This window comes from Helicoverpa zea, chromosome 28 (genome assembly GCF_022581195.2).
Source record: "Helicoverpa zea isolate HzStark_Cry1AcR chromosome 28, ilHelZeax1.1, whole genome shotgun sequence".
Classification (NCBI taxonomy): domain Eukaryota; kingdom Metazoa; phylum Arthropoda; class Insecta; order Lepidoptera; family Noctuidae; genus Helicoverpa; species Helicoverpa zea.
This window is the reverse complement of record NC_061479.1, coordinates 384,091-396,990: the sequence shown is the minus strand read 5'-3', so window position 1 is coordinate 396,990 and position 12,900 is coordinate 384,091. Positions and strand designations below refer to the sequence as shown.

At 35.1% G+C, this 12,900-nt stretch overlaps 1 protein-coding gene across 5 annotated transcripts in view; it reads right to left on the bottom strand.

Moving 5' to 3' along the window:
• The window catches only part of LOC124643609 (fasciclin-3), a 209,795-nt gene extending 207,753 nt beyond the window's left edge, over window positions 1–2,042 (bottom strand). For all 5 annotated transcript variants that reach the window (XM_047182613.1, XM_047182614.1, XM_047182615.1 and 2 more), the window contains exon 1: window positions 1,806–2,042. The gene's annotated coding sequence lies outside the window, so the exon portion shown is untranslated. The remainder of the gene's footprint in view (window positions 1–1,805) is intronic.
• Window positions 2,043–12,900: the final 10,858 nt, after the last annotated feature.

Here is a 12,900-nt window from a genome sequence, read left to right as displayed (position 1 = left end):
TGTTTCTGGCTCACGTCGAATATTCGGTGACCGATTTTTTGTAGGAGAAAAAATAGAACGCACTATAGCAATAGTGCAACGTACACATCCAACGAAAAGTTGGTCAGAAAGTCCTGGTAAAAACGTCCTGCGAATAATCGGCCCGATTATCAATTCTATCTATCCTACAAAAAGTTTGACGTGGGCAGGTAGCCTTACCTACAACTTGAGTTTATATTTTCTTCGATTGTAGAATTAACAGTCAAATTATAACAATGGCCACCAGCATTAATTTAACTAAATTAAAACATCCTACCCTACTTCCTACTTATATGTGTAAGTTTGTGAGAATGTATGGATGTATGTTTGTTATTCAATCACGCAAAAACGGCTGGACCGATTTGATTGAAATTCGGTATGTACATAGGTGATACCCTGGATTAACACATAGGCTACTTTTTATCAACACATCACGCGGGCGAAGCCGCTGGCGGAAGCTAGTATTGATATAAAACCTCTAAAGAACGAACTCTATATTATTACATAGGCACGTAACAATGCATTTAAAGTTAGGTACAGTCAAGTTATATTGCAAAATCAATTACATGAATATGTAGGTAGGTATTTACTATGATTACAAATATAATCTAAGTTACGAGCTGTCTGTCGTAAATAAGTACGTTTCTTTTGCTTAGTTTTGCAAGCTAAGGTACCTACTTAATAACTGTCTCGAGTAGGTAGGTATAAAACCCATTTGTAAGTATGTATGTATGTGACAGGAAACTTAAGACGCAGCATACAAAAACCGGACAAGAGCGAAGTTTAAGTTCCGTAAGATTGTCTATGAACGGACAAGAAATCATAGTTGTCGGGAGTCTCGGGAGCAACTACGCCCGTTTACCCTTTGGGTACGAAATCTTAAAAGCTAACTAGGTAGGTAGGTAGGTACACAACATACATAGGAAGGTAACTATGTCTAACTTCACTCAATGAACATTCCCAAACAAGTTTTTAAACTTTAATTGTACAAGATAAGGCAGATAGACGTATGAAAATGCCGTAAAAGTATTGGTTAACAATCTACCTAGGTACACGTACTTAGAAAGACGTTAGACGAAAATTCCTACGCAAACCGAAGATAAGGTACAACTTCTAAGCTTTGTAAGTACTTTATAGAGAAAGTTTTAAGCCGTATTGGAACTAAAACAAGCCAACTCCTATCTATAGACTTTCACCGATTGTACCCTTGCTGAAAACCTTTAATTAAAATGTATTAAAGTACCAAGAAACACGCATTGCTAGCAAGAAAGTGGGGTCGGGCTGACGGACTTTGTCATGCCATGACACACCCAAAAGGTATTTTTATTAGTCTCAAATTAGACAAGGATGCGGTTATACGGTTCAGAAATAAACTAGGATCTTCCTGGTTAACTATAAACTATGTTAGACGAGGGTTTCAAATCGTATTAAACGACTTTTTCGAGTTTTAAAAGTACCTGCGCGTTGGCTTATAAATCTTACTCGGGTAACAGAAGATTTGACTTTAATTTCTGGTAGACACGGTCTAAAATAATGTGTAATGGAATGCGGAACAAAGAAATTCCAATAAACGTTAATATAATCACCACCAATCACAAAAGTTAATCTTTCAATTAAAAAATCGCAAAAAATAAAACCAGTTGCGTTGACAGATCACTTTTTTAAAATTAAAAAGTGGATCAAGCAAATCCCACCGGCATAATGCCTGTACGAATTCGGTGAAAAGAGGTTCGTTACTAAGAAACGAAATGATAACAAAAGAGTCGTATTATCTGTATTTTGATTACCTCGATTGATAGCGCCGGGATCCGATTACTCACAAAACACTATAAAAGTTATTTTTCAAGCACAAAACGTGTAGTTTTGGAACTGTAACCAGAGTATTTTATGGTTGAACGCGGCACTGTTCGCCCACGCCACACCTCGAGCACTTTCCAACCGGTTTTGTAAGGAACTACGTAAAAGTATCACGTATCACGGACGGGGACGACGCGTAGCCTCCCGACGAGCGACACACAGTAACTGGCCGGGAAAAAAAAGATAACCAGTGTTGCCAACGCTGGTGACGAAAACTACCACTTGTGAAATTGTACGTTTTTTGAATAAATTAGGCATTAGCTTTTGAAATTAGTGTAAATGAGTGCTGTAATTATTTGTTTGTGTTTAACCTTGACTGTTTTTGCTTTAATTAGTCTGTTGTTGCACCAGTTCCGATGCATTTAAGAATGTTACTTTTACCGCTGTTGAATATTTTTGAGTTTGATTGCTATTATTAAAATAAAATAAAGTTTGTGCTTTTTTATATTTTACTTAAACACATTATGTATTATTTGAAATAAATATATTTTCTTATGGAAACTTTTGTAATTATAATTTTAATTATAAATAATATGAATACGTGATGTAATTTGTGTTTTTCAAGTTTTAATTAATTTAAACTGTTAAGATAAGAATATAGGAAGAAGAGAATAGAAAAGTGTATAATGATGATGCGATTTTTTATTATTTTACCGCTACATTATCTGTGCAATATTTATTATATTTTAAATTAAAATAGCAATTATCTACTTGTTTGAAATTAATGCAGCACAAGTTTGCAAGGTTATTCCGCTTTGGAATAAAAATATAATCAATTCAATAAATGCATTCTAATAACTTTTACTAGGTATGCACATTTACATTCGTTATTTAATGATAACATAATATCACATATGACAATTTATTGACAATTTTGTACTTACAATCAGGATAGCATTTTTATATCGGCTAAACCCTAATACTAAACATATTTAATTTTTTACCCATAAACCTACGTAAAATCATAATCTGGCAACCCACAAATTCAACTTTCATCGTCCGTTCGTGCAAGTTCGTGTAACTCCGGCTAAGTTCGGCTCCACAGTTCACGGCTCCAAACGGTCAGTCTAGCAAAGAAAACAAAAGTTATTTTTTATGATTTTTTGTTAGTAAAAGGTAACTCTTCCTTTAGATGATTTTAGATCAGGTAACTTTGTTGCGTCCGCATTCTTTTCAACCTTTTTGAACATTGAATGTGAGAGAGAATGAATAAAATCAAATGATTATGGCTTGCGTGTTAATTTTTAGATGGCTTATTTTTATTAAAAATCTTTTTTTTTAGATACAATTATGTATTTAGATACTTACCATAATGAAGTAGGCACTAGTTACTACCTACAGGCAGGTATGTAATTTAAAATAGGTAAGTACACTAAACAAATTGTGATGAAAATAACAAAATTTAACGAAGGACAATGTTATTAAGATAGTTAGACTATCGTACTTATTTATCTACTTAGGTAGGTACTGCTTTTTTCATATTCCTGAGTACCTTATAATACCTAAGTTTACCTAAGGAACGTTAGACATTCAAATATAGAAATACTTCCAATATCTATCCATGGCTAACAATTTAGATGCAACATTTACCCGACAGCCATTGAAAAGTGTTATATTTTTAAAAGTAGGTACCTAATTTTTATTTAATAGTTTTAATATAAAGTCGGGCTAAATTGCCGATGATTCTGTCATTGCCAAGGTTAAATAAGCACATTTAAATGATTATGTTATGTCAATGTCGTTAAGTTTGACCGGCCGGAGTGGGCGGGTGAGTCAGTAAGCAAATACCTACGTTTAGTTTACTTACCTACTTATGTCTATTCGTCTGTAGGAATATTTATTAATAGGTAAGTATATTGTTAAGAGGAAAGATGACTATGAATTAGCCAATAAAATAAACTAATTGTTAGTTAAATTCTTTAAGCTGAAGATAACGAAATGAAATTTGAAAAATAAGCTGCTGGTTTCAACAAACTATGAAGGATGTGGCCCCGGCTGTCATTTGTATACCTTTGTCAGTCGTTACGGGTAGTCAGAAACTAGTAAGTCTGACACCAGACGTGCAGACTTACTAACTAACAGGGTTGAGGAGGTCAGATAGGCAGTCGCTCCTTGTGGCACACTGGTACTCAACTGCATCGGTTAAGACTGGAAGCCGACCCCAACATAGTTGGGAAAAGGCTAGGCCGATGATATTCATGTAAACTGCCATCAGTCATACAAAAATGCGGTTAAATAAGCCATCATTCATGTGGTTTTATAAAAAGTTTAAGTTCTTCGATTTTTAAATTTCCTCAAAAATGCGTGGTTCTTACTAACTTTTTTATATTTTTGTCTTTTTTTCTTAGAAATCATGTTTTTATCTGTAGTTTCCGTCTTTTTGATGGAAGATAAACTAGTTTAAAATTCCTTTTAGCATAGTTAGGCTTAGATTAATTTAGATTAACGCGTTTATGCGATGAGTAATGATATGTGGGTCACATTAATTAGCATAAGGATCTAAAAAGAACATTAATTAACAGACAAAACTACCATTTTCATACATAAGTAGGTATGAGCACTTAGGTTTTGATACCAGCCGATTTCCCGCGATGTCACTCGCGTTCCGTGGGAACTTAGCCGGGATATAATATAGCCTAAGAAACTCGGGAAGAGTTAGCTAATTTCTTACGTGATTTTGCGTTACCTATGACATCTCCGCTAGCCAGTCATTTTGTTCTCCATGTTTCGAATCATCAAACGCAATAGTAATTTCTAATTGGCCAATCATCCAAAACTTTCTACCTTGAAAATACAAAATGGCGGATTCGAATTGTCAAAAAAACGTTGTCATCAAGATGTTAACCGCAAAAACTGCTAGAAATGTGTTCTAAACAGTATTTTAAGTAGATCTAACGTTTTATTTTTATAGTTTTTTTGTAAGACTGTTTCCTTAATGAATATATTTTGTTTTTGTTGGTTTAAAATGATGGTTAACTAGCTCTTTTAGTTAAACATAGTTTGTTCAAATTAATTGGGGAATTTCTTCAGAGATTTGCATAGAAATTCGTTGTTTTAACCGCATTTTTTGATCATACGTAAAATTAATATGTAAGTATACATACCTACCTGCCTTATAATAGATAAACTTTCTGAATAGCTATTCTAATATCAGTTAATACCATGACTAGGCACGTTAATGGTGAGCCTTCATCACGAACCTATTAAACTCTTGATAACTTGAAGTTCTTACAAAAGAAAGTGAAATCATTTTGAAATTAGCTTTAATACTAAAAGCATAAAGCAATGGTGTTGCCTAATTACAATATTGTGTACGTTTTTTTGTCAAACCGTGACACTGTAGCTTCGGAAGATGAAAGGTAAAAGTGTAGTTAGATTGCAATTTTACTGTTTTTTTTTCAGTAGACTTTATTAGGCTGGAGTGGCTTTTGGCGATAGCAAAAAGTGGGAAATCTCAAAAGCTGGGGGTCCAGTGTAAGGGAGTGTCAGACTCTTACTGACTAATACCCGACTCTTACTGGCGATGTTCCTTCTGGAGCCCGCAGTGTACCAAGGCCGCGGTAACTCGCATAAAAATTAACAGCCAAGATATCTTTGACCTTTCGCGATTGTTCCAAAGAGTTACTGAGACTCTGGATGGGTTTTAGTCAGTAACGAGACTGGCACTCCCTTCCTCCCCAAACCAGCCAGCAGGATTACATTAGATAAAAAAATACTCAAATATTTTTTTACTTGTCTAAGGTCCTTGAACTTCAAAGTGTAAATTACAATCCCTCAAGTTACAATAGGTAGGCGGGCAGACAGCCAGGTAATACAAACCAACTAGTTTACAATATCGTGGGCGTACTGTAGGGTACTTACTTATGTAGTGTTGTTTGACAATAACTTATTTAAGCTTCTGTTTATGCGTTTGCGTGTGTGTTAATGTTTTGGACTAGATAATTAGATAATCTGGTTAGCATTTTAATGTTTCTGTGGAAACTACTGCCCGCACCCGGACAAAATATAGCCTATGTAACTCGAGGATAATCTAGCTAAAGAGCTACGCAATTTCACCCGCAACCCGGGGAAACTACTGTCAGTACCCATATAAAACATAGCCCATGTTGAGAGCAGATAGTATAGCTTCCTAACAGAAAAAGATTTTTTTAATTCGGTTCAGTAGTTCCGGAGCCTTTTAACAGCAAACAAAAATACCTACTATACAGATTAGTATAGATTTATTCATAGCATAGATGATATTTTTTAAACTCTGTCTCTAAAGTATGTTTAGTTAAACCAAAATGGCTGACCAAGTAGGCACTATTGAAAATGGGTAGACGCAAGTGAAACCGCGAGAAACAGGTAACCAACTATAATGTACAAATGATTGAAGGTCAATCTATACTCATACAGTATTCTATGGTGCCCATGGCTCAGTAATACCATAGTTCTATAGAAAAAGTGATAGCATGGGAATCGAACCGCCCATAGGTACATTGTGAACTGGTAATTACCAAAGATATGAAAGTGGTCAGCTGTTTCTGTAAGAATTACTAATTATTACTGTATTATGGGTATATAATAGTTACTATGGGAAAACTATACTAATATTATTATGTCTATCTTTGTCTCAGAGGTGCCTGCAGCCTGCCGGGGCTACGGGATTGTTCGCGCGAGTTACCGCGGCGCTGGTACATAAAGGGCTTCAGAAGAAACATGGTGGGGTTTAGTCAGAGTCTGACACTCCCTTACGCTGCTAACCCATAGTGAGAGAGGGGTCATTTGATGATTTCCTATCAAGAAATAAAAAAGAGATACCTACCTAGGTACTGCATATGGAGACTGCAAACGTTTAGGCATAGGCATAAGATCAATGGCAATACGTATACCGTTCTTAAACTGCTGTTTATTTTGAAAATAAAACATAGTAATAAACAGTCGTTTTAAGAAAACTGGCGTTTACTGCTGACTAAGTCGTTAGTTTGATCTTGCTCATCATCGGTGCGGTATTGAGATGAATGCTACAGGGGCCCGATTCTCCTAAGTAAATATTGTCAAAATCGAATAGAAATTGAATCGCAATCTGATCGCAATAGCAGTTTTAACCTTATCGGGCATTCTGCTACTAATATAAGACCAGTCGTATTCCAATGACATTCGATTGGTTTGCGATTGGTCTGCTATTTTGGTGATTTTGGTCTATATACGGTAGTTTGCTGTACAATCATTTTGCAATCGTAAATCATATGCAGACAAAATGATTCATTATTGAATGACAGAAAAGGATAAAAACGTTTATTTCAAAGAAAAAATAGCGGAATGCCACATACGCTTCAATCGTAATCGAGTCGGGATTGAATCTCAGTCGAACCGAGTCGAACGTGAATCGTATGTCGCTTAAGTAAAATTATGAGAATCGGGCCCCTGGTAGTGTGTACGTACCTACTCGCACCAACTGACGCATCCATATTTGTAAATTTTGGTGAAATCTTGCTACAAGAATAAAAGTAGCGAAGATGCAAGTGAAACTTAAGGAATAATTGAGGAAAAGATCCTAAGAATATAAAAACATAACTTTTCCTCAATGTTTTCGCTGCAGCTATCACGAATTCACTTCAGGTAAAGTTACTTCAGAGATATTATGACTGAGCTTGATAATACTACATACATGATATATTTAGTTGGTATAATATAGTTGTAATGTTGTGTATGTGCTAAAATTATAATCAACATCTGCCTTTATATTGTCCCACGTGCGGGTTGTGGCCTCTTCTCATAGTTGTTCAAGGTGGATTGACTTTAGTCCAGGTTTCCACAAGATCTTTAATATGTTTTTCTTCACTTTTACTGAGTCCAGAGACGGTCTCAATCATTGGTTTATCTGATATTCGAAAGTACTGACAGTCCCTTTATACTTCTCTCTATGGAGTTTCTTGCCGGTTCTTCTCTATGACACCCACTCTTTAGAACCGTGCAACCGAACTAGCTTGATGTTTCGAAAGAGCTTTCATAGCTCTATTAGAAATATAAAACATGTCTTATTACATTTTCCTTGGTACTTACCTGACCTGGAATAGACCACGAGACTGTGATACATTGACTTAAAGGTACTCTGAAAATATCAAAAACCTTTCTACCGTGTTCTCTTTAAAAATCCGTTGATAGTATCGTTAAACCTTACTTTAGTTAGAGTGAGGTAGACATCTCAATGTGCACGATTTCGCCTCGTCCACATAATCTGAGCTAATCCGGCGAGTACTTGATGCAAGTATCGATAAATAAAACTACTTTCACCCGGTAGAGGGAGCGACGGTGCGATTTATAAGCGGAAGCGTGTTGTACCTACTAAGCGAGAGCGTTTCTGAAAGAAAAGTCACTTGCACTTTAGGGTTTTTCTTTTCATTGGTTCATGGACAGAGATAATTAATTTAGTTGGTTTTCATCGTTTTCAGGTAAGTTTTTATTACCTGAGACAGAATTTGTAGGCACTATAGTTATAAAGTAAAAATTTTGCACCTGAAAGAAATGGAACTACCGGCTGGATTTCAAAAATGCAATATTTCATTGTAAGATAGCCTATCAATCGAGGAAGGCTATTTTTATACCATGACATAACAAATAGTTCTTACCTCCTCCAGTGGTTTCACTCTCCTCCCGTGTGGTAACTAGGTGCACTTAGATGAAATGTAACCTATGACACCTCTCGTTAAAAACAACCTAACAGAAATACTTTTTCAAATCGGATCTTCAGTAAAGTTCAAGTTCAAGCAAACACACAACGGCTTTACAATATTAGTATAGGCGACCTTCTTTCAAAAAACCACAAAGCTTGCAAAAACTCCCCGCTCCGCTCATAATTTGCATCACAGACGGTAACTCGCGAATCGTTCACCTTTGCATTGTGGAGCAAACTTTCGGCGCGCCGTGAGAGTCTGCCTTCCTCATTTATTGATCACTCTCACGTACTAAATACTTACTCACGGATACTCTAGAATAATTATTAACTTGCTGTTCTGTTATGAAGCTGAGGAGTTTGTTTCTTTTGTTTGTTAAACACGCTTAACTTGAGAACTACCGACGTACTGATCCGATTTGAAAAATCTTTTAGTGTTAGATAGCAAATTTTTATGCGGCTGAGTGATGTAGACGAAGCCATACGAAACAATTATTACTGCATAAAGCAGAAGAACAATCTTTCGATGTGTCTGTCGATACTTACTTATTATAAAGTATTGTAAGGGATATTTATAAACAGTAGGTAATTTGTATTTTTCTTTGTAATGGTTAAACTTAAAAACTATTGGACCGATTTATTCTTTCGCTGTTGGAAAGCTAGTCTTTCCGAGTACTTAACATTGGCTACCTATATTTTATCCCCGTACAGGCCGTAGTTCCCACGGAACGCGCGAAAACAACTATTAGCCATAAACATAAAATTTCTGAATGCCATTTTCAGTTTTCTTTTTATTCGCATTGCTAAGTTTTGCTTATATATAGTACCTACATTTTCAAGTGACCTTATAAACAGGTAAAGTTACTTATAAATGCCTCCTTTTAATACAAATATAACACACAGATTTTCCTATCATCTCTATTATAACCGGCATTTTCCGTGTCAACTTTGAACATATTAAAAGGAAGCAAAACAAAAAGTAGTTACAGTTAGGAATGTAAAACGAGTTTAGTGCTCATGTCGTGAGAAAAGAAAGTATTTATAGTTCGGCCATTCAGAGAATGCGTTCCTGACACGTCGCGATTGAACTGACGACGTAACTTTGCAATGGCGTTGCAGTTACGATAAAAATATTTTTGCTGGTTGTTTACCGTTTTAACAATTGAGGAGCATTAAAACAACATTATTATATCAATAATCAATGAATGTTATTACGTCGTCAGTTCAATCGCGACGTGTCAGGAACGCATTCTCTGAATGGCCGAACTATAGCTCTTAAGCTTTTCTCTTAAGCTCTTCCTTAATCTTTTTCTATTATGGGTTTCTTACCTGAAATAAATGTTTTTTTTTTTTTTTTTTTTTTTTTTTTTTTTTTAAGTTTATGTCGGGCATAGACATAATATTAGTAAACAGGACTGCGCATATAAACCCAAAAAACGAGCCGAGTGAAACAGTTAGTACGGAGGCTGTCTGTCCCTTTCTAATAGGGTGACTATGAGATTAAGCTATGTGAGACAAATCCGAATTTGCTAAGATTATTAAACACAGATTAGTATTGAAGTTTTAACTTACGCAGTTTGTGACCTTAAGATACTAATAAAGGCTTTTAATAATTAGCGGAAATTAGCAGTATAAAAGCAGGAAGATTCGAAGTGAAGACTGTTTTTTTTGTATTTCTACTTCATATATAGACTGCTGAGCCATTTATGTCGCCTTTCTTCATTTTTTGGGAAGCTATAACAATAGTACAACAGTTTTAAAATCCATCACCCATATTTTGACTCGTTACAAGAATTCATGGGCACCCTAGTTGTTTGGTTTACGAAAATGTTATTATTAGCTAACCTGTGGAACGATATATTGCAACCACCATAGGATTCACTTTTGCAAGTAGAAACGCAACACTTTTTCACCATTTTAATAGTTTAAATTGATTTAATACAAAAAAATATAAACAAAATTTTAAATGCTGATTACGCGCCAAGAATGTTCAGGGTTACCGCTAGAAAATAAAAAAAAGCAAAATAAAAATTTATGTTGTTTATGTTTTAATAATAAATACGAATAAATTAATGCGATTGTTATTAATTTGTTGACTTACAATTGTTAAAATAAGATAAAAATATAAGTGATTCAATTGTTTTTGGGAAGACAAAACTTTTGATCACAACATTTTTTTATGCTGGCAAGGTGTTAGAAAGAGACAAACAGCCTCCGTTCGAACTATCCCTCTCGGCTCGGATTTGCCTCTGTGTATTATGCAACCAATTTAGTACCTTATTGCGTTAGAATAGAGTTTATTTTCGTAAATATATATTTTGAGCGTGCGCAATCTTGTTTAGTAATATTATATCTATGATGTCGGGAGCTAAGTTTAGAATATGTTATAATAGTCACCATGTCACCATAGACTAGGTTTTACTAGTAAGAAGGTATTATAGCTTCGACTCTCTTTGTAGGTAGGTACTTAGGTATACTCGGCTATTATAGTAGCTATAAAAACAATTTGGTTCAAAAATCAACTAATAATTTGTGTATCAAAACATAAAAAACGAACTTGTCTAGATATTTAGTACGTACCTTTACTTAGTAATGTTGAATTCACAGCAATTAACTACGTACTATATAGGCTGAGTATATAGGTATATAAGGCAGTTACTAATATGATAAAGAGGTTTTTTTGTACCCTAAAGGCTAGGAAACTACAGGGGCCCGATTCTCCTAATTTTACTTAAGCGCCATTCGATTGACGTTCGACTCGATTCGACTGAGATCCAATCCCGACTCGATTACGATTGAAGCGTATGTGGCATTCCGCTATTTTTTCTTTGAAATAAACGTTTTTATCCTTTTCTGTCATTCAATAATGAATCATTTTGTCTGCAAATGATTTACGATTGCAAAATGATTGTACAGCAAACTACCGTATAGACCAAAATCATCAAAATAGCAGACCAATCGCACACCAATCAAATGTCAATCGAATACGATTGGTCTTTTATTGTTAAAACTGCTATTACGATCATATTGCGATTCGATTTCTATTAGATTTTGACATTATTAACTTAGGAGAATCGGGGCCCTGAACGGATTTGAAAAATTCTTCCACTGTTGGAAAGCTACACTCTTCCCGAGTAACATAGGCTATATTTTATCCCGGTACGGGCAGTAGTTCCCACGGGACACGAGTGAAGCAGAGGGAAAACGGCTAATTTATCCAAACAAAAAATTGACATCGGTTCCCGCTAAAATGAGTGACCATGGAAATATCTATTACACAGCCTAGGTAGGTAATATTTACGTTGTGAGTCATTCTAATCATGGAAGTGGTTATAATTTACATTTACATACAAATCGATATTCGATATCATCTATTGATGCTCTCAATTATGTAAATAAAATAACTTCGTTATTTATGCATAATACTACAGTGTAGCCAGTATATTTGATGGGATTCTCTGACTAATTTGGAAATAAATATTGTATCTGATTTGGAACCGAAGCTTTAAAAAACCATTTTCGTTACTTAAATAATTACTACCTTTATGAACTAAGTCATTCATTTTTACTAATATATTAATTATTAATATTAATTAATAAAACAAATACTTAACTAAATAATGTATTTCGAGAAAAAGCCATGATATTTTTAAGTCATAAATATATGTCTGTTTATTTTCCACTAAATTAACATTATATTTGCTCATTACATTGTCGTTTTAATGAATTTTAATAATCGGGAAGTAATAAAAGATAATTGGCTGTATGCATTACTACTCGAGTTTACGTGAAAGTAGAAAAAGTTTAACTGTAAATCGCAATGTTGCGAGCGTTAATAAATATTATTATGATAGTAATTTACAAAGACGTTTATTGGCAGTTTCCAGTTTGTATTTTTACGGTTGATACTTTTATTAACCCCCGACGCAAAAACGACGGGGTGTTATAAGTTTGACGTGTCTGTGTGTGTGTGTGTGTGTGTGTGTGTGTGTGTATGTGGCATCGTAGCTCCCAAACGGATGATCCGATTGTAATGCGGTTTTTTTTGTTTAAAAGGAGTGTCATTCGGGAGTGTTCTTAGCTATGTTTGGTGGAAATCGGTTCAGGTCTTCAAGGTCATCAGCTCGTTTGTTAGGTGTGAGAAGAATGTTACACGCTCAGTTTACTTGCAAGCATGTGTGGGATCTGAAATTTGAAACACTAATGTCTTCTGGAACCACCGAGTTGGTCTGCTGTTAGGGCACGAAGGTAGGAGACGTAACCCTGAACTGCCTTTTAGTAAACCCATCGAGTTTGGGCTCGTTGAATTTGTCTTGACTAGTTCTCTTCAATTGACGAGAACCTGATACTGGAAATGGGATGTGGCGGAT